Raw genomic sequence first — 21,677 nt, 5'->3', positions numbered from 1 at the left:
ACATACATTGTTAAAATATTTCAAAGTTTTCTGTCAAATCGTACACTTCAGGTTAATTATCAGAACTCCAAGGTCTGATAGACTTCCTGTAAGAGCTGGTGTTTTGGGACCAATATTATACAATATTTTCACATCTGACTTACCTGAGTTACCTCAGGGATGTCAAAAATCCTTGTTTGCGGACGACACAGGCCTCTCCGCCAAAGGACGAAGCCTGCGTGTCATCTGTAGTCGATTGCAAAAAAGTTTGGATATATTTTCTTCATACTTGCAAAAATGGAAGATTTCTCCTAATGCTTCCAAAACTCAACTGATATATTTCCCACATAAACCAAAAGCTCTATATTTGAAACCTTCAAATAGACATGTTGTCACGATGAGAGGGGTTCCAATAAATTGGTCAGAGGAAGTTAAATATCTAGGGCCCATGATAGATATGAATTTAACTTTGAAAAATCACATTGAGGGCATTCAAGCCAAATATAACAAATATCTGAAATGTCTCTATGCCCTTATTTAAAGAAAATCAAAACTTTATCTTAAGAACAAGCTTTTAATATTGAAACAAATTTTCAGGTCAGCCATGTTGTATGCTGTAACGATATGGATTAGCTGTTGTAATATCAGGAAGAAAGCTCTGCAGAGAATTCAAAATAAAATTTTGAAAACGATTCTGAAGCTTCCTTCCTGGTATAGTACCTATGAGTTACATAGAATATCCATTGTTGAAACATTGGCACAAATGTCAAATAAAGTTATTTATCATTTCAGGCAAAAATCGTTACAATTTTCTATTGCCACGATTTATGCGTCATATATTCAGGTTAAGTTAGGTTAAGTAGATTGAAAACGTTTTTTTTTTCTTATAAGCAGGTGAAATCAACTCACCTGTAAAAAATCTGAACTGCTACGGCAAATGAAATGTAATATGTTGTTAACAAAGTGTTAATAAAATCTTAAATTTGTTTTTCCAAATTAGGATGATAGTGTTGTCCAATAACACAGAACACCTAGATATAACAAATGAATGTAATGTTTGAAATGATACTAATAAAGAAATTAAAAAAAAAATGCTTTGATGGAACCATTCCTCAATGCAATAGAAACTGCCCAATGCATTTGAATTTTTATACATGTGCTATGTCTGAAGTGGTGGAGATGAACATAATGAAAATCCCTAAATTAATTTTAAACTTGAATAAGAATCTCGTTTGTGTACAAGTATGAATGCTTAATTGCACATTGTTATGGCAGTTATCGTATCGTATATCCAACACCTGCTATTGTAAAGCTGGCATTTGACGCAACGGCTGCTCTGGGCTTCTCTTCCTGCCCTAACGGCCTTTACCAATCAGATAAGCCCCATAAATATACACTCCCACGAACATAAATTTCTGAAACAGCGTAAAGATACAGTGCGTTACAATTGAGCGAGAATTTGAAAACAAGTAAAACACGTGTAAGAGTAAATCGAATGTTACGCGTTGTCGCCCCGTAGGAGCAGTTTTCCATGATAAATGACGCAAAAAGAAATTGTATTTAGCAACTCTGTGAAATGTAGCTCCGGTTGGTAAAGATCAGGCAGAAAATTGTTGCAGCCATGGAAAAAGTATCTCAGCTTAACGTTCTAAGAGCACTTTCATTGTTAACAACTGAGAGCGTTATTTTACGAAATTGACATTGTTTCATCCGTATGATGACTAACCTTAATTGAGTTTATTAATTTCTATTAGATAATTAATTTCAAAGTAAATTGTTTATTCTTTCGAAAGAAAATCATTCTTCTAAAAACTTTTTGTTTCCAGCCAATTATCTTCTTTTAACGTATTGTCCTTTCGATCCTTTTCCAATTGACGTTTTGAATTTCGACGTTCAGTCACAAAACTACATGACGCGCTTTTATTTCAAGCCACTTTTTCCTCGCCAACATTATGTAAACGCCTGTATAGCCAAAAGTGGTAGAACCTTCATTATTTCTACTCCGAACTAGTGCTCTCCAGACTCGACCCTATGCTGACCGCCTCACACAGTTTTCCGTAACCCAAACTGTCATTAAATTAGATCATGGCTATGACAGGCATCACAATCTGCTTCCGGTCTCTCTCATTTATGAGGAGTTGTCCATAAATTACTTGATCCGTGAAAATTCGTAACACTTCTTTCTAATAAAAATAAATAGGTACACTAAAATTTTGTTAGTAAGATTATTGAAATTTGCAAATTTTGTGTTACGTTGTTATCGGATGCTTCCTGTAGCAAAGGCGTGGAATGTACTTTCGTTAGCCTGCGAGCTTCCGCTTGCTATCTAGGCGTGTGAACGACAATGATGATGATGACGACGTGGCCCGGAAGGATTGAAGGCGGGTAAAAGGGGCAATCATTTGTCGCTACTTTATTGGGTCGGGTTGGGTTTATGTCCGGTTGTAAGCAGCAAGGTCTGTAAGCCAAATGATGTTTTACTGATTGTTTGGAAGGATATGTGAGGTTGGATCCAAATCATTTCAGCATGAACGAAAAAAAAAACTCTATGAGCAGACAAGGAGGGGAATGTAATGGATAAATATGGTAGTTTTCCGTTTTATGGCTGTTAGCACATGATTTGTGCTAAATACAACCAGTTGAACAGGTTGAATATGTGTAGCATTATTTTGGGTGGAAGTGATAAACGTGTCGCCTTATTTCACTTGTTGACAATATCTAACGTCATGCTGTGAAAAGCGAAAAAGAATTATTTCAAATTAAGTACGCAGTAGGCTCTGTCCCAGTGAGAACGTAATGCCAAGAAGAAGAAGAAGACAGCGAACTTTACCATACTCGGTATAATATCATCATCAAGTGAAGGAGGATATCAATTTGAGGAAATATAATTTTAAAATTAGTATGGGAAAAAACAATGCGCACCGTACACAGATTATTTTTGCTGACTTGAGTTTTGACACTAACTGAAGCAATAAAACAGTTAATGAAAACCGAATTAAGTACAAGGGTAGATGTACCAATAGTGGAGGTATTAAGCACGATTGAACTTCATTTAAACGCCAAAATTCAAGATGCTCAATGAATGTACATGTTAATGTTGTAACGGGAAGTAACGACCGTTGACTTGATGAGAAAAATGATTTCATCGCAGTAATCCACGGCATGTCAATGAAAAATAATACCTCCACTATTGGTACACTGTTCCTTTAGTTGCGGTATATTTTTAATTTGAGTTCCTATAGTTGCGGTATACGTTGTTTTCTTATGGGATCCTCCACTATAGGAACACTTTACCGCAACTAAAGTAAAGCAAGTAAAGTTTTAGCAATTTTGGTGATATTTCATCAGTTTTACAGCGTTCAATGTATTCCGTGTATCAACAAGCCAATAAGTCGATTGGCAGTGTCGGTTCTGCGGCTAATGTAATAAAATCAGTGAAAACGGCACTACCGCAACTATAGGAACACCCACAACTAAAGGAACACTTGCCCTAATCGCCTAATTCTACTAAAGTTTGTATCCTTCGACAGATACACATATTTTTACCGCAACTGTAAGGTCGATTTTAGTGCTTTATATTTGACTCAACTTTAAATGGTATAGTTCTATATTTGGTGTTCATTTGCTTATAGATATCCACTAAACAGCTCGAAAACTCATTATCAATAAAACAGTAATTCTCAGTAAAGTAAAGAAATAAGTGTAAAATTACGCAAGATGTTCATCATTAACGTCTTAATTATGATATAATATTACCTTTTGGCCTTCGTGGCATTCTAAACTAATGTAGTTAAAACTTTCTATTGAATTTCTTATGTGAGCTTCAGCTGGATAAGGAAAACAATTAGAAAGCTATGCTCAGCTTTTTTTTATCTTGAGGTTTTTTTTCAATCCTCGAATGGAGTGTCCGTACTATTACAAAGGAAAATGTGAAGCTCTGATAACACTTCCATGTTTTGTTTACACTTTCGTTTCGTGAGCATGCACACTTTTAAATGTCAGTCCTATTGTGAGAATTGAATCTCTTATGTATTTAATGTAAAAAATGTAAAGAAGATCTTATATCACAATAAAAGGCAAATTACCATATTTGTATTATTTTTTTATATTTTGAATTTTCATGGAAAAATACTCAATCCTTTTTTTTTGAGCTGATTTGAACACATAAAAATGTGAAATTGGCAGTGCTCCCACAACTAAATTAACTCAATCCCAAAACTTCCCAATTCCCAAAGATTCGAATCTATTATTATAAACGACGATTTGCAACTTTTGATGCTACTTGAAAACATGAGAAGGTGGCAATTTACAAATACTAGCAACACGGCAAGCTGGGTTGGGCTGGTCACGTTGCCCGTATGCCGGAAGAACGACAAGCAAAGGTAATATTCAACAGAGAACCCGAACGAGGCCACCGACTTCGTGGTAGCCCACGCACACGGTGACTTTTTGCAGTTGAGGAGGACTTAAGGGCACTTAACGTTCAGAGCGACTGGAAACGATTGGCCCAGGACCGAGCCCACTGGAGAAGACTCATCCATTCGGCGCAGATTCATCGGAGCGAGTTGTAGCCCATCAAGTATCGTGTATCAAGTAAGTAAGCAACGTTGCTTTGAAAATTTTATGACGGTATCAGTAAAAGAACACAAACGTTTTTCTGAATTCAGAAAGAAAAACTTTTTAACCAAAATTTTATAATTAAACCGAACAGCTTTCAAAAAATTATCCAAAAATTTTGAAAAACAGAATTAAACTCGGTTCACTTGTGCAGAAAGGCAAACGAGATATTTATAACCAATGGCCTTAAAGTCAAAAAAAAAAATATTTGCAATTACAAAGTCATTGGCGTAGAAACAAGAAGCTCCCTCCAGAATCCTGTAAACAAGCCATTCCCCAGAAATGTTTCGTGATATTGAATATTTTGTTTTTGATATCGTACCAATCTCAGCAAGTTCTTCTGAAAATTCCCCACGATATTTTTTGAAACAATTTTAAAACTTCCGACTACATTTTGCCATTACTTTCTACTGGACTTTCGCCCGAAATAGTTTTGGTTTCCCCAATCAAATGTTTCGCGATTTCTTCAGAAGTTTAATAAACTTTGTATAGTAACGATGTAAAAAACCTTCAAAAAATAATCAAAAAATTGTTAGGGGAATCCAAAAGCATTTTAGCATAATCTCATTAAGTTTTTGTTCATTTTTGCAGCAATTTTTTTAACTTTGTAGAAATCTACCGAAATTTCGACTTGGAATTTGATCATATCTATAAGACTTCCATCTGAAGTTCCACAAGTGGATCAACATTTACTTCTATTTATTCATATATATTTTTTCCTGAGATTTTCTCATTAATAATTTTAAATCCCATAAACACTTTTTCAGTTGTTTCAGAAATATTGTTTATAAAATCTTTTGGTTTATTTTCCACTGGAAAGACTTTATGAGTAACCTAAGAATTTCCTCAGCGAGTTCTACCAGATATCTTTACAGGAGTTTTACTGTATCATATTAATTAATTTACAAATTTCATGAAAACGTTCAGCAGAAGGTGTAACAGAAACGCTTTCTAAGTTCCTGTGGGAATTTTTCAAAAAAAAAAATCCGCCAGGTATTTCGCCAACTGTTGTTTACGAACACTGTAAAAATCCTCTCAGATTTTATTCAGAAAATTGGCCAAGAAACACTACTTCAACAGACAGTTGTTCCAAAAAGTTAAGGCTGGATTAAATTTTTATCTCAATAATTTCAATGAAGATGCGTCTCAAATTTTCCTTTGAATTTTGTGAGAATCTTAAACAATTCTGCCAGTCACAACTACCAAGATTTCTTCGCAGAATTCTAGAAGTGATAACCGACGTTTTTAATTTAGATGTATTATTGCAGAAATGTTTGGTAAACCCAGAGCTTCTCAAGAAGATACTTTTCATACAATCTCTAACATAATCTACAAATGAATTCTTCATGCTACCTCCAAAAAACAATATCAGAATTCTTATAATGATTTGGTTGATACATCTCAAATTCTTAAAACTGAATCTTTTGTAGACATAATAAATCTTCGAGCTGTTAAGTGGAATACCTATAAGTAGATGAAAAATCCGAATTTAGTACAATACCATTTAATTCCACTAGACTTTGTATCATTTAACAGACACGCGTCTTCAGTGTCGTGTACTAGACTTGACTGAAAGTCGAGACATATTCTTCCAAAGCTTTTAATACGGAATTGCCTGCAGATTTCATCGCAAAAAACTGGCAGAATTTTGTTCAATGTCGCACAAGACATATCACCTGGCAATACAATCGAAATCAACCAATCCACTAGATATTTCTTAAGGCAATGAAACAATATTTCTCCAAAAAAAATCTATGTAAAATTTATATTGATGTTGCTCTGGGAATCCTCCACGACTTTAAGTCCTTTAAATAGCTCCAGAAACTCCGTAGATAATTCCAAAACATTTTGAAAACGATTAAACTACCCCATTTCCCCGAATCTCATTACCTCGAATGTATATCCCCAAATGACACATAACCCCGAATGACATTATCCTGATTACCAATATCACGGAGCAATGTCATTCAAAGTGTTTTGACATTCGGAGAAACAGCATTCGAGGTAATGGGACTTTCGGGACAGTGGCATGCAGGGGAGATGGCTTTCGGGGCTATGGGTTTCAGGGTAATGAGGTAGAGTTTTCCTTGATAGAAAATACCAGAACAATGGAGAAATATTGAGAAAGATTCATGAAAAAAGGGAATCATTTGTAAAATATACCTAGAGAAATACAGAAGAAATTGATAAGAATTTCTGGAGAAATTCCGGCAGTAGATCTTAAAAAATACTTCTGGATTAATATTTGAATTTCAAAAAGATAAAATTCCTCATGGGTTCTCAAAATGGGAATATGAGAAATTAATATGGAATATCATGAATCAATTGTAATATTTCTAGAATGCATAATTCGTGAAAGACTTCCCAAATTTATAAAAAAAATCTCTGGAACATTTTTTTTATTATCTATGGTATAAATAATTGAAGTAAGGTACCCGGGGCAAGTGGGACATTAAAAAACGACAGTTTAAACAAATTGTTGAATAACAGTTTCAAATATCTATATTTCTCATATAAAACAACACAATCACATTTTGACAACATATTTGCTGATGTGTGCAAGATCGAATAATTTCAAAATTGTGAAAACTTTAGAAGAAAGTTTTAGAATGAGCCATTAGACGCAGTTACCTCGATAAACGGGACAAGTGGCACACATCCAGTTTTATGCCACAATACACATCAGTAAAAAACTACAAATGAACTTTAACACTTCACTTTTTGCAAAAAAAAATAAAATACTAAAATCACTAAGGTGAGCAAATACCTTTAAACTCTAATATGTGTTGCTTATCTTGACAGATAGGCCTATTTCGTCTGCGACTTACAGACTTCTTCAGTGTCGAGTGCTCGACTTGAAGAGAACATCGCATGGATCTATTATTTATACTAGACAAAGTGTGTGGATATGTTAGAACTAGATTCTACCTGTACTCCTGTAATACAGGAGGTCATTTTTTAATTGTGTACCTAATCAAATGAAAGGATTGTCAAAATTACAAATTCCTACTTGTTTGGCAGGTGGTCAATCAATGTGTTTATGTATTGTGTGTGTGAAGGTTAGGTATAAGTCTAAACAGCCAAGAGTACCCATTTCCTTGATCTTTGTTTAGTAATTTATTGTGGTTTTGTTTGAAAATTTCTATGCTTTCCGCTACGTCAAGCTTCCAAGGATTTGAAATATGTCGTAAGAGTTTGATATTTTTTGTGTTAAGGAAATGTTGTTCATTGTAAATATGTTCTGCAACTTTTGATTTGAAATGGTGTACATGTCCTTTTTCTGTGTCTTTGTGTGCTTTAGTAACTTCTGCTACGTGTTCTTTAAAACGTGTATTGAGAGTCCGTTTTGTTTGTCCTATGTAAATTTTATTGCAGTGGTCGCATGTAATTTGGTAAACGCCTGATTTATATAAACTGTCAATTGGGTCTTTTGTTGAACCTAGGAGAGTTTGGAGTTGGTTGTTTCTACTGGTAAAAACTAACTCGAAACCAAACTTTCGTAGGATTGGGCGTAGCTTTTTTGTTTCATCGTTGTAATTGACGGCTATATGTTTGAGTGTTGGTTGTTCTTGTGTCAGAGTAGTAAGTGAACGTTTGTATTGTTCTCGTGTTCTTTTGTCGATGAGTTGTTGTACTGTTTGTCTTGTGTAACCGTTTAATTGTCCTGTTTCAAAAATGTAGTTAAGTTCCTTTCTTCTACCAGTTTCACTGAGGGGGATTGTTAGCATTCGATGTATCATGTGATTGAAGGAAGACATTTTGTGTTGGTGTGAGTGATTTGATGTGTTTGGAATAATACGCTGAGTGTTAGTTGGTTTTCTATAGATTTCAAATGTAAGTGATGAGTGTTCCTTTACAATAAGTAAGTCCAAGAAAGGCAATTTGTTATCCTGTTCCACTTCGTAAGTAAATTCAATGTTTTTGTGAGCCTTATTAATTGTTTCTAAAGTTTGGGGTAAGATGTGTTTTTTAACTATGCTGAAAACATCATCAACGTAACGCCACCAGATTTCAGGGAGCTGGTTTTTATCTTCTAATCGTTTCTCTAAATTTGCCATAAAAATCTCACTTAAAAATGGAGAAAGAGGGTTTCCCATTGGGGCTCCATTTAACTGTTTATATGTTTCATCTCTAAAGGAAAAAAAGTTTTCTTCCATGCAAAGTTTAGTTAATTTAATGTATGTACGTACTTGTTTTATCCAATCTGTGCCTTCATATTGACTAAGTAGCCAATCTTCTAATAGGCTTATGGCCTCTTTAACAGGAATGCTAGGGAATAAAGATTTGACATCGAAAGAAACCAAAACTTCATCATCGGCTATTTTTAAATTTTCAATTACTTCTGTAAAATGTTTGGAATTTTTAACTGTTTTACTATGAAACTGTTTTGGAAAATTTTGGAATTTCTGGACTAAATACTTTGCAATCTTGTGGGTGGGTGATCCAATAGCTGAAACAATCTCACGCATTTCATTACCAGGTTTATGAACTTTAGGAAGTCCTTTAATTCTTGGTAATGAAGGGTTAGATTCTTTCAGAGAGTTTACAACATTACCCAAAACCGGTTTTGCTTCTTTTAACGCTTTGTCAACACGTCTTATCATTCCTTAGTGATTTTAGTATTTTATTTTTTTTTTGCAAAAAGTGAAGTGTTAAAGTTCATTTGTAGTTTTAAACATACTCTAATAATCCCTCCCAAAGTTTAATACAAAAAAGTGTAGTGACACATCAGTAAGTCAACCATTACAATCATAGGATTGATAAATCATAGATTTTTAATTTTGAGTAAAATTTTGATGTACATAAGGGATCAACCATAAAATACGTACGCTTTTTGGCGTTTGTTTAATAGTATGTAGCATCGCTCATAATATTAATTGAAAACTCCTCAATAAAAGCGTAAAAAGGAATAAAACATGTTCAATATCATTTATGAGTTATTAATTAAATGTAGCACATAAACTTTCCATAATTGATGAAATTTTAAATATGTTCTGTTATTATTCATATACATGGCGGAAAACCACTTGATGGGGTGGAATTATTTTCCGTATCTACTAAATTTGTTGTAAATTACAAATAATGTTCAATTAAAATAAAAAAGTAATCGTTCTCATGATGCATTTCAAATTTCATCTCTAACTTTGTTCAATTTTGGATTCGTCTTTTAAAAATTGAAAAAAATTAAAAGAATTACACATTTTTTCTCCCTTTTATGCAATAACATAATTTGAGATTGATCTTTTTTGATAAAAATCATTTGTTTGAATGTTTTAATGCTACTCTATAAGAAAAAGTTTGAGGCGCGTAGGAAAAGTTTTGTTTCTGGTGGTTGTTTTTATAGGTCCCACTTACCCCGGGTATAAATATATTTTGGGGTAAGTAAGACCATCAAAAATTTTATATGAAATTAAAACAAAATACCGGTTTATCGTTAGCAGCTTGTAATAATACTTAAAATTGTAGCTTACTGATGGATATTCGATTCATAACAGATTTATATTTTGCGAGCCAATGCAAGACGTGAAACGTGTCACAATTTATCTTGCAAATCTAGGATGGAATTCTAGAAGCTAGGGAAAGTGTATCAGTTATGGCTATAGTGGTTGCTTATTTGGCCATATGGGAATTCTAGAAAACTCCACATTCTTCCACATTATTTGAGTGTCTTTTAACATCAAGATATGTTTGATACTAACCTACTTGAACACACAAAATTATTGGAAAATTTAAAACAGTTGGATTAACCTGTATGGCGAATTTGGGAACCATTATGCCCATAACTGGTATACCTACCCTAGTTCTAAAAAATCCGTAAAACTCCTAATTTTTAGGAGAAATCTTCATGAAACCTTCCCAGAAAATTAATAGAGGTTTTCCTCAAGATAAATTTAAAAGAATCACTGATGAAATGCCTGATAATTCTAAGAAAGGGTTCGTAGAGGAATCTCCGAAATACAAAAAAGAATTTCTGAAAAAAATCATGTGAAAGCGTCTAAAAATACTAACATTTAACACAAATTGTTGGATTGTGCATTGAATGTAAGGTGCGTGCTTCTGCTAGACCGTAATATGAACTGAGTATACAGCCATTCCGTGAAAACCCGATCTAGTGGGTCATCGAATTCCGTGAAAATATGCTTTTTTTTCTGCCCATCCAGAATAAGGATACACTTGTTTTTGGATTTTTTGATTAGGGTGACCATTTCCGAAATAGGGTGACCAAAAAATCGCGATTTCGCAAAATTTTTATTTTATAAAATATTATAACTTTTGAACCGTTTGACCGATTTTCAATTTTTTGGACGAAATAAAAGCAAAAGATTTTGACATTTCAAGAAAAACATTGAATTTCACAAAAATTGTTTTTTCGCATGAAAAAATAAATCAATAATTTCAGTTTTTTCGTATTTTGAAGGCCTCGGGCCAAAGGGGCTATTGCTGTTCTTATTTTTTCTTGAATGTTCAGAAAATTGTACGATTACCGTCAAAGTTTTAGCAATATATGTTTTTAAGTTTTTGAGATATATTTTTCTGAAAATAAAAAATCAGCCATTTTTCATCGGCACACACTGTAGGTTTCAGCGCATTAGATTTTTCATTAAAAAAAAACACAACTTTTGAACAGCTCAACCGATTTTCAATCTATTTTTATAGAATAGAACTCAGAGAAAAACTTCAGGGAAAAATATAACCCTAAACATTTTTTTTTCATGAAAATATACAAAAATTTCCTAAAAAGCTATTAAAAAACTATATTTATATGGAATTTTTTTTTCAGAGTTTTCAATTTTGTCGGAAAATATAATCTGTCCATAGATAACCAAATGTCATAATTATAGAGTTTGGTGTTCAATCCTTAAGTTCTTCTGCAACAAGTTTTCAAATATTCTTTTCATATATAACATTAATTACAAAAAATATGTGCTGCAACATATTTTTACTTGAAAATTACTTCGAATGATCAAAAACTGTTCGTCTTTTCAAAAAGCTGCTGATTAATGTTCGAAAAACCACATAAGATGTAAAAAATTAAGTGCATAATACCAAAATGTTGTTTTTGGAGTCGTCAAGTTTTATCTATCATGATTTTAAAATGAGAATGCCGTACATTTCAAAAATAGGTGAAATAGTTAAAGGTTCGATCTTCCATTGAATGTTTTGCCTCCTTCAAATTATATGAGCCGTTTTTCCTCTAATACTAACACTTTTGCCCCCTTTTTTGTGTTTTCGCCCCCCTGAAGCTAAAAATCGCCCCCAGGAGGGCGAATTCGCCCACTTCATCGGAGTCAAAATGGCAGGCAAAAATTTGCTTTAATGAAAACTTTTATGGCGAAGTGAATGTTAGGTGTCTGTAACTCTACTTGTGGCCAATTGGCTTATTGTGACATCGAGCTTAATAGCATTCATCAAGCAAATATATGGCTTCACTGATCAACAGTGCGCATCGTACCTTCGTGCTGTGCGTACACGAGTTCTCTCTGCTCTTGGAAGTTTTCTTAAAAACTACCTAAAGCAATAAAACAGTACTTTTCAGTGCTACAAAAACAGTACTTTTCAGTGCTAAAATTAAAAACGGTACTTTTCAGTGCTACTTAAACAGTACTTTTCAGTACTATTTTTTCTACTATTGATCCCTTTACGATCCTTGTTTGGACCCGTGCCTTCGATTTTTCGTTGGACCCGTTGGCGAAAGCTAGCGGTGGTAATCCTTCTTGGACACCGTCTTGGGAAAAAACCTTTCGAAGGTCACGTCTTCTTTCGTTTATTAATTAAACATGGTATCAACAACTAACAAAAGGAAGGGTGAATCTCTGAATTCACTACTTCCTTCCAAAAAAGTGGGTTTTAAAACTGTCACTACACGTGGCAAGAATGGAAGAAAGGACGTTTCTCCGGAATGCGAACTTTCTTCCAAGGGTGAAATGAATAATTGTATCGAAATGAGCAATCTTCTCAAACATCTTGAAGAGAAGAAGCACAAATTTTTTACTTATGACGACAAAACTGAACGTTTGTTCAAAGTTGTCTTGAAAGGTCTCTCAAGTGACTATAAATCACCTGAAGAGATCAAAAATGGAATAAATGATTTACTTGGATTTTCCCCAGTCCAAGTAATCATTATGAAAAAGAGAACCCAATCTGGCATTGTTCGGAAAGGGCTTTCTCAAGAATTTTATTTAGTTCACTTTAACAAAAAAGAACTAAATAATATTAAAGCTTTAGAAAAAGCAAAACTTTTGTTTGATGTCCGTGTGACATAAGAACATTTCCAGAAACCTGGAGGAAATTACCAGAACCCCACTCAGTGCCGTCGGTGCCAAAAGTGGGGTCATGGTACAAAAAATTGTCGCATGGATGCTAAATGCATGATTTGCGGAGGTTCTTCTCACGCCAAAGACGTCTGTCCAGTGAAGGAAGATACCACCAAATTCATATGTTGTAATTGCGGGGCTAACCATAAGTCCAATTTTTGGAATTGTCCTTCACGCAAAAAGGTCATTGAGGCTCGTGCCAGGCAGATGAAAGATAATATCCGTTACGATAACGGTCGTTTCCGGAATTTGCCTGGTAGAGTATCGAACAATGCTCATTTTTCAGTTAACGATCGCTTGATCATGAATCATACCCATCAGGAAGATCATAATCATGCACATTCACAAACTAATTTTAATCCGTCAGGTAGCCGTTCGAATCTTTCAATTTCGAATGTATCTACCCACGGTAAATCCTTTGCCGATATCGTAGCAGGAAATTTGAACTCCTCCCCTGTTCGATCCATAGGTACCCATTCTACTTGTTTCAAATCAAATGGAAAAACCCTACCGCCACAGGTAATTCCGCTTCTTCGTCTACCGGAAATTCTAATGGGAAATCACATGACATGTCTGCCTCTGATTTTAATTTTCTAACTGAACAATTGAATCTAATGATTGATGCAATGTTCAAAGCCACCACTATGACTGAAGCAGTCCAAGTAGGTGTAAAATTTACAAATCAAATTGTTATTGGATTACGTTTTTCTAATGGATCCAAATAATAATTTAAATATTTTAAATTGGAATGCTCGTTCTCTGAATGGTAAAGAGGACGAGCTGTTTAATTTTCTTACGGTTAATAACGTGCATATAGCAGTTATTACCGAAACGTATTTAAAACCTGGATCTAAACTCAAAAGAGATCCTAACTTTTTTGTTTATCGTAATGATCGACTTGATGGGGCATGTGGGGGAGTTGCAATCATCATTCATAGGCGTATAAAACATCAACTGTTTTCATCATTTGAAACTAAAGTTTTTGAAACTTTAGGTGTTTCTGTTGAAACACAGTTTGGTAAATATACTTTCATAGCTGCCTATTTGCCTTTTCAATGCTCTGGGCAGCAAGTTAATTTGCTCCAAACTGACTTGCGTAAATTGACTCGCAATAAGTCAAAATTCTTTGTCATTGGTGACTTTAATGCCAAACATCGGTCATGGAATAATTCTCAAAGTAATTCCAACGGCAGAATTTTATTTGATGAGTGCTCTTCAGGATATTTCTCAATTCAATACCCTGATAGCCCCACATGTTTTTCCTCTTCTAGAAATCCATCTACGATTGATTTGGTCTTAACCGACTCTAGTCATCTTTGTAGCCAAATGATTACTCATGCTGATTTTGATTCTGATCATGTCCCTGTTACATTTCAAATATCCCAAGAAGCGATTCTCAATCCTATCAGCTCCACTTTCAATTATTTACGAGCCGACTGGAATATATATAAAACGTATGTTGACTCCAATCTTGATGTTAACATTTCTTTAGAAACTAAACTTGATATTGACAATGCTCTTGAAACTTTAACAAATTCCATTGTTGAAGCCCGGAGCATTGCAATTCCAAAATGTGAAGTAAAATTTGAATCCGTGATTATAGACGATGATCTTAAACTCTTGATCCGTCTTAAAAACGTGAGGAGAAGGCAATTTCAACGCACTCGTGATCCTGCTATAAAAATTATATGGCAGGATTTGCAGAAAGAAATCAAGAAACGTTTTGCTCAATTAAGAAACAAAAATTTTGAAAATAAAATTTCTCAATTGGACCCTGGCTCTAAGCCCTTTTGGAAATTATCGAAAATCTTGAAAAAACCTCAGAAGCCAATACCGGCATTGAAAGAGGAAAACAAATTATTACTAAATAATTGCGAAAAAGCTCAAAAACTTGCTATGCAGTTTGAAAGTGCGCACAATTTTAATTGAGGACTTACTAGTCCAATTGAAAATGAAGTTACTCAGGAGTTCGAAAATATTCTCAATCAAGAGAACGTTTTCGAAAATGCCTGGGAGACTGATTTGGAAGAAGTGAGAACTATTATTAAAAAATTCAAAAACATGAAAGCTCCTGGCGATGATGGAATTTTCTACATCCTCATCAAGAAACTTCCAGAAAGTAGCTTATCATTTTTAGTTGATATATTTAACAAATGTTTTCAATTAGCATATTTTCCTGACAAATGGAAAAATGCTAAGGTTGTTCCAATTTTAAAACCAGACAAAAATCCTGCAGAAGCTTCTAGCTATCGTCCAATCAGTTTGCTTTCCTCCATCAGTAAACTTTTTGAAAAGGTTATTTTGAACAGAATGATGGCCCACATCAACGAAAATTCAATTTTTGCCAATGAACAGTTCGGATTCCGCCATGGACATTCGACCACTCATCAACTTTTACGTGTAACAAATTTGATTCGTTCCAACAAATCTGAAGGCTATTCTACTGGTCTTGCTCTTCTAGACATAGAAAAAGCATTCGACAGTGTTTGGCATGAAGGTTTGATTGTAAAATTAAAAAACTTTAATTTTCCAACATACATTGCTAGAATAATTCAAAGTTATCTGTCAAATCGTACACTTCAGGTCAATTATCAGAACTCCAGATCTGAAAGACTTCCTGTAAGAGCTGGTGTTCCTCAAGGCAGCATTTTGGGACCAATATTATACAATATTTTCACATCTGACTTACCTGAGCTACCTCAGGGATGTCAAAAATCTTTGTTTGCGGATGACACAGGCCTCTCCGCCAAAGGACGAAGCCTGCGTGTCATCTGTAGTCGATTGCAAAAAAGTTTGGATATTTTTTCTTCATACTTGCAAAAATGGAAGATTTCTCCTAATGCTTCCAAAACTCAACTAATAATATTCCCACATAAACCAAAAGCTCTTTATTTGAAACCTTCAAGTAGACATGTTGTCACGATGAGAGGGGCTCCAATAAATTGGTCAGATGAAGTTAAGTATCTAGGGCTCATGCTAGATAAGAATTTAACTTTCAAAAATCACATTGAGGGCATTCAAGCCAAATGTAATAAATATGTAAAATGTCTCTATCCCCTTATTAATAGAAAATCAAAACTTTGTCTTAAGAACAAGCTGTTGATATTCAAACAAATTTTCAGGCCAGCCATGTTGTATGCTGTACCAATATGGACTAGCTGTTGTAATACCAGGAAGAAAGCTCTGCAGAGAATTCAAAATAAAATTTTGAAAATGATTCTGAGGCTTCCTCCCTGGTATAGTACCAATGAGTTACATAGAATATCCAATGTTGAAACATTGGAACAAATGTCAAATACAATCATTAATAATTTCAGGCAAAAATCGTTACAATCTTCTATTGCCACGATTAATGCGTTATATGTTTAGGTTAAGTTAGGTTAAGTATATTAAAAACGTTTTTTTTTTTCTCTTATAAGCAGGTGAAATCAACTCACCTGTAAAAAAACTGAACTGCTACGGCAAATGAAATGTAATATGTTGTTAACAAAATGTTAATTAAATCTTAAATTTGTTTTACCAAATTAGGATGATAGTGTTGTCAAATAACACAGAACACCTAGATATAAGAAAGGAATGTAATGTTTGGAATGATACTAATAAAGAAATTATAAAAAAAAAAAAAAAAAAAAAAAAAAAAAAAAAAAAAAATGGCTTCACTGACAGTGTTGATGACCTCCGGAGAATAACAGAGTTTGCAGTAGAAGATTCAAATCTAAATCTAATTCAAATTTTTAAAATTAAAAATTGTGCTTATTCGATGTATCGGGTAAGAGAAGACAAGTTGACTGAGATGACAAAAGTTGGCTTATCTCGAATCGCAGAACATGCCTAAACGAAAAACAGCATGAAACGTCAAAAACGCAACAGGGTGATCAATATGTTGGAAGAGCGTCCATCAAATTGAATAACACAATTTTGCTCGAATAGAAATTGTTGGTAAAATGGCTGATACTTTTTCAATTATTCAATCACTTTTGTATCAGCTACAAAATACTACTCTCGACGATAGTCAGACTAAACGTATAACTTTGTTTCCTTACTATTTAGATTCGAGCACTATCCTTTCCACGAAATGTCGGATCGTCCAAATATCATATGCTTTCTGTTGCAACTGAACATTTTCGACCAAATGTCCATTCGACGACGACTTTCGACCAAACGTCACTCGACTAAATGTCATTCGACCAAATATCTTTCGACCAAATGTCATAGATTCATGGTAGTCCGTCAGTACCGGAAGACAGGCTCGGCCAAGGACCGTACGAGATCCGAGGACGCCAGCATCCATCAAGGTGGTGAGTGAGGGGTTTTGCTTAAAAATTTACCGCTCGATCAGGAAGCCCGCTGCTCGACGAACGACCAGGGATACTAGCCGTACAAGAAACGCAAGGTTCACGGAGTAACGGAGGCTACAACGAATATCAGTGTCTCAGGTGTGAATATCAGTGATTCAGAAGCTGTACAATTTAATTAATTTTCTTCAGCCTCAACAAATTTTGATAGTTGATAAAACTGTACTTTCGCAAATAAAGAATTAATTCACTACACAACCAAACAAAAATTTTAAATTTATGTTTATTTCCATGCACATGTTTTGAACATCAAAATAAACTGAAATTGCAAAGATCAATCTCTCATTTTTCAACCGAATGCACTTGAAATTTACACGATCATGTAGCATTCAAACATATTTAGTTAAAAATTAAACGTGATTAAACGTTATATTCCCCATACGCCTCAGTTTACACTGCATTGAAATTTAAATATGTTTATTTGTGTACATGTATTATCATAATGGTATTTCTCCACATGAGATGCTTAAACCATACGATGGATTTGCTTAGACATTAGATATTTATAATCGTGTAAAACATGATAGTTCAATAAAAATGCTGAAAATTATTGTAGAATTTTCTCGTTTGCATCTGGTAATAGTAAATTTCATTAACATGATAATATGTATGTGGCTTATGAGTGTAACTAAATAAAAACAAATATTCAATACATTCCTTCAAAAATGGTTGACTTTTCTTGCAATATCAGAACAGAAAGACATTCACTTTTTCTACGGTACCGTCACTAAAAGCAACGATAACAGGAAAAATCCAATTCGTCTACTAAGATCACCGTTTCTTGTGAAACGTCTTCAAATTAAAATCCCGCGCGATCACCCGCTTCCTGTCATTGTCATCTTGTTAAGGCAAATCATCGCCACAACACATCAATTTCACGTTTGGAAAGACGACGCAAAATATCCTCCATCATCGTCCAGAGTGTCCGTCACCCCAACAAGAGCCAGACAATTCATTCAAATTGTTCTCCATTCATTTTTTATCAGATACTTCCATTCACTGGTGCAGCATTATTATTTTTTTGTTCTCGCTTTCTCACTCTGTGTCTGTATCCCCCTCCTAGGGGACCACATCACGGTGTGTCTACAACCGTTATTGACAAAAAATGGCCATCAATTCAGCATCAACCATTCGGAATATATGGTATCCTAGCATATTTGAAAAGGTTTTTTTCGAGGAAAATGAAAGGTATAGTCATTTGAAGATTTATGGCCTTTTTCAAGGTCTATTTTCATGTTAAAAAATTCCAAAAATTGCATCGTTTACCATTCAAAAACACATTAATTAACCTTCAGATTCACAATCAACATTCAAAATAGGTGATACTACGTACTGTAAACGATATGTTTGAATAGCAAAGTTAAAAGCCATAAATCGCGAACCATAAGAGATACAAATTTCGGTTCTTCGGCAAATTTGCTCAAAATTGGATGTAAAACATTATAGAAAATTGTATCATCAGGAAAAAAATATATTCTGATCTCCTTAACCATGCGGTCTACCCTAATGCCACATAACTGAAAAAAAATGTCCGAAATATATGGGGAAACTTTCACGAAAACACCATGTAGGGTGCAGAGCTACTTAGTCATTTCCATGATTCACTTTGGCATGGGGGGTTTTTCTCGGCTGAATTGCCTAAAACTTTACAATGAGAAGCAGTTGGGTACGGGGCATGCTGTAGCCAAATATGAGATCTGTAGTTTTCAAAAAACCCCACTGCCGAAGTGAATCAAAAGTGCCAAGAATAGGATCCGGCTCCTATCTAGAACGGACGGCTTAGACGCAAACATTTTTGTCTTCGTAGGTATAGCTCTGGGACCAATGTGCACTGTAAATCTACAGGAAAGATGCTTAGATATCTCTTCTCTGAAAAAATATGGAACTTCTTGAATGTGGAATATATACCTGATCTTCTTCTTCTTGGCATTTACGTCCTCATTGGGACAGAGCCTGCTCTTCAGCTTAGTGTTACTATGAGCACTTCCACAGTTATTAACTGAGAGCTTTCTTTGCCATTGTTGCCATTTTCGCATTCATATATCGTGTGGCAGGTACGATTATACTCTATGCCCAGGGAATTCAAGGAAATTTCCATTACGAAAAGATCCCCCAGTAAACACAAACTCATATACGATAGCGCAAAAGAGCACAAGAGTGGAGGCGATATACGTACATGCGCCATAAGGCTGCATGAATAATGTACGTATATCGCCTCCATATTTGTACTCTTATATCCTATTATATGCGATCGTGTGTTAACTGGGCCTGAACCGACCGGGAATTGAACCCAGACACCTTCAGCATGACTTTGCTTTGTAGACGCGGACTCTTACCACACGGTTAAGGAAGGCCCTGATGGTTATTTGATTAGTTTTGGAACAGTAAATGATGTAGCGTTCAGGATGTATTTTGAAGTAAGAAAATATTTCTTGAAAATGAGTCTAAATCTTCAAAACACTATAACTTTCATTTTCTCGATGAAACATTTTCAAATTCTCGAAAGGGAAACAAAGATACCACATCTTTCGAATGATTTTTGCCGACTTATTGGTCATTTTTCGTTAATAACGGTTTTAGACACTCCGTGCAAAACGTGTAAAGCTTCGACTCCCCTAGTAGAGGGCGCAACCTATGAAGTTGATCCATTGTCACACACGACGCCGTTGCTCGTCCATATGCACACCAACACTCGAAGGTTTTTATCACATAATAGGTTTAAGTAATTCGTTCCAATCTTGATCCACTTTAATTCAATTCACACCGAGAGCAGATTGAGCAGAATTTCATTTCACTGTCGGACTTCAACCAGCGGCATCATCTTCATCTTATCAAATCCATTTGTAGACCACGGCGAATCAAATTTGTTTCTGGACAGCAAGAAAAAATCTGACAAACAACACCGTAAACTTGTTATCAGCGATTCGGATCACCTTGAAGAGCACTTTTACTCCGTGGTATTACTTTCCACAATCGTCCAGACTTCGGTCGTCGTAAATTTCTTCCTGTGACGGAACCACTAAATGACAAGGACACATTTTCACACTTTCACTTCGTTACGTGTTAATGGCTTTTGGAGTTTGGTCACGACTGGATTCTTCTTGGACGAGAAAATCCATTTGGAAGGAGGCAAGTTTTGTGGACTTTATGGAGGAACGGAAGCAGGACACCAACCAGAAACGGAAATTGTAGATTAGGGGTTTAGTTACTAGGTTATATATTCTCTCGTTCGCTTTCGTAAAGAAGTACATAGAATGGGATTTTGTTCACCTTTTCACTATCCGTTCCAAGAGCTGCGTTTATCCTTGAAGTACTTCTCGACTGCTTTCCTTGGTCGCCGCAAAATCTTCCTTCAGTACAGAGTGCACAAAACACGAAACCGAATCTGCTTGAAGCATAAAATTCAATTATCCATAAGTAGAACTGCTATTTCTCGGGCAGGCAACCAAATCAAGAACCCGAAACACAATTCGTCACACCGAATAAAGAGGGAAAACTGAAACCACTACTACCAAAACGTGAAGGTTTGCCCTTGCTTCAATCCGCGTTACACCAAGCACTTCTTCTTCCTGTGAATAGCAGATAAAGAGGAATCGACGAGTTCCTAAAACGTGCAACAGAAGCAATCCCCGATAACAACTGCTTTTCTTCACGAATCACCAAAAGCAGCACACCCCACTCGGAACACAAAGAGAATCACTAGGAGTAACACACCTTCGACCGAGTCAGACAAACACGAAAAATCTCCCGAAAAAAATACAGAATTAAACCAACTCAGAGGGTGGTGCATGAGAATATAGAGCTCTTCTTCCTAGGTGCGCTGCTGTTTGCTGCACACTTTTACACACACAGAAACTACACTCTAAAACAGCTTCTTCCGGTACGCAATAAGAGAGGAACGAACGAAAATTCACGTCCACCCAGCAGCGAGTGCTTTTCTCTACTGAAAACGTGAACACAGAAAACTAGATGGAACTGAAACCGAACTGACTCAATGAGCGACCCCACCACACCAATTCGAGTGAGGTCGCGTCCATTCATTATATAGGATGGGTGTCTCCTATACTGCAGACCTCCTCAGACGACTCGACAGCAGCCTGCTCGTAAAATCACCCCACTAACGATCCACCAGTTGCGAAAAGTGAGGGGAGAGCATCATTGTCAGCAAAGAGAGAGGGAGAGATACGAGAGGACGCCAGTTTCCGCGAGAAGGACTGAAAGGACGCTCTCTTTCGGTTATGAGAAAAAAAGGATCAAACAAGGAAATGTTCAACAGGGTGATGCGTTGAGTTTTCGAAAAGGGTTTTTTTAGATACAAGTACCATGCGTCTCCTCTAAGCGTGAAAGCTGTGTTGGGATTGGGATGACTACTGTTGTTTTAAAAACTTCACAGCATATTTTCATGTTAAAC

The 21,677-nt window shown here is 35.3% G+C and overlaps 1 protein-coding gene across 4 annotated transcripts in view; it reads right to left on the bottom strand.

The window, feature by feature from the left end:
• The window catches only part of LOC5567280 (slit homolog 1 protein), a 95,174-nt gene extending 73,793 nt beyond the window's left edge, over positions 1–21,381 (bottom strand). The window contains exons 1-2 of one of the 4 annotated variants that reach the window (XM_021842434.1): positions 20,981–21,268; positions 20,537–20,835 (exon numbers count right to left, since the gene is read on the bottom strand). The gene's annotated coding sequence lies outside the window, so the exon portion shown is untranslated. Of the gene's footprint in view, positions 1–20,536 lie in introns of all 4 variants that reach the window. The other 3 variants (XM_021842435.1, XM_021842436.1, XM_021842433.1) reach the window with 3 other exon arrangements.
• Positions 21,382–21,677: the final 296 nt, after the last annotated feature.

This window comes from Aedes aegypti, chromosome 2, assembly GCF_002204515.2.
Source record: "Aedes aegypti strain LVP_AGWG chromosome 2, AaegL5.0 Primary Assembly, whole genome shotgun sequence".
NCBI lineage: Eukaryota > Metazoa > Arthropoda > Insecta > Diptera > Culicidae > Aedes > Aedes aegypti.
This window is presented reverse-complemented; position numbering and strand designations above follow the sequence as displayed.